A 746-nucleotide genomic window follows, 5' to 3' on the forward strand; every position below is an offset into this window, starting at 1 on the left:
CCGTTTCATCATTTACACCTCATCAGGGGAGATTCTCAGCTTGACGTTGCGATGAATTGTTTTGCCTTTTTTTTGCCCTTCTGCAACTCGGGACTGAATGGCGGCTTAGCGGTTAAAATAATTCCCGGCCTATTCGTGCCCAGCGGGCTGTAATCCGATGTAACCAGCAAAGCAGACACTTACTCGGATTGCCAGGCACGCCGGGGGTCTGAGCGAGAGATGTTTTAAGCAATTACGGTATACTTTACATCTCATCCTGCGAGATTTATGTGCTGTTGGATTAGCGGCAAACATGGCATTGTGTTGTGTGGTGGAGAGGTGCGCTACGAGGCGCCGCGGGGAGACAAATGCAGTGCGGAGTGTAAACAAGTTCCCTGCTACATAAAAAGATAGGGGGAAAAAAAAGCTCATGGAATTGTTTGTGCATTGAAACCAAAAGTATCAAAAGGAAGTTTAGAAAACCAAAACTTCTTTATTATTTTCTTACCTTTGGATACCGTGGTGAGGTTCTAATACTCCAGAGGTGGGCAATTTATTATCTCAAGGGGCCACATTAGAAATTGGGACTGTTGTGTAGGGCCAACACATTACTGTGAAGGTGTGTAGGCACACACGCATTTATATGTAAATTGTTTTTAAAAATCTGATTGGGGGCAACTAATGTAAGTAAGGGGCACTCCAATGGATGCACACAGGGCCTGTGCTAGGATTTGTGCCCACACATGCAAAGTTGCATTTTCGCGCCA

Source organism: Nanorana parkeri, unplaced genomic scaffold (assembly GCF_000935625.1).
Source record: "Nanorana parkeri isolate BGI_ZX_2015 unplaced genomic scaffold, ASM93562v1 scaffold1266, whole genome shotgun sequence".
In the NCBI taxonomy this organism is placed as follows: Eukaryota; Metazoa; Chordata; class Amphibia; order Anura; family Dicroglossidae; genus Nanorana; species Nanorana parkeri.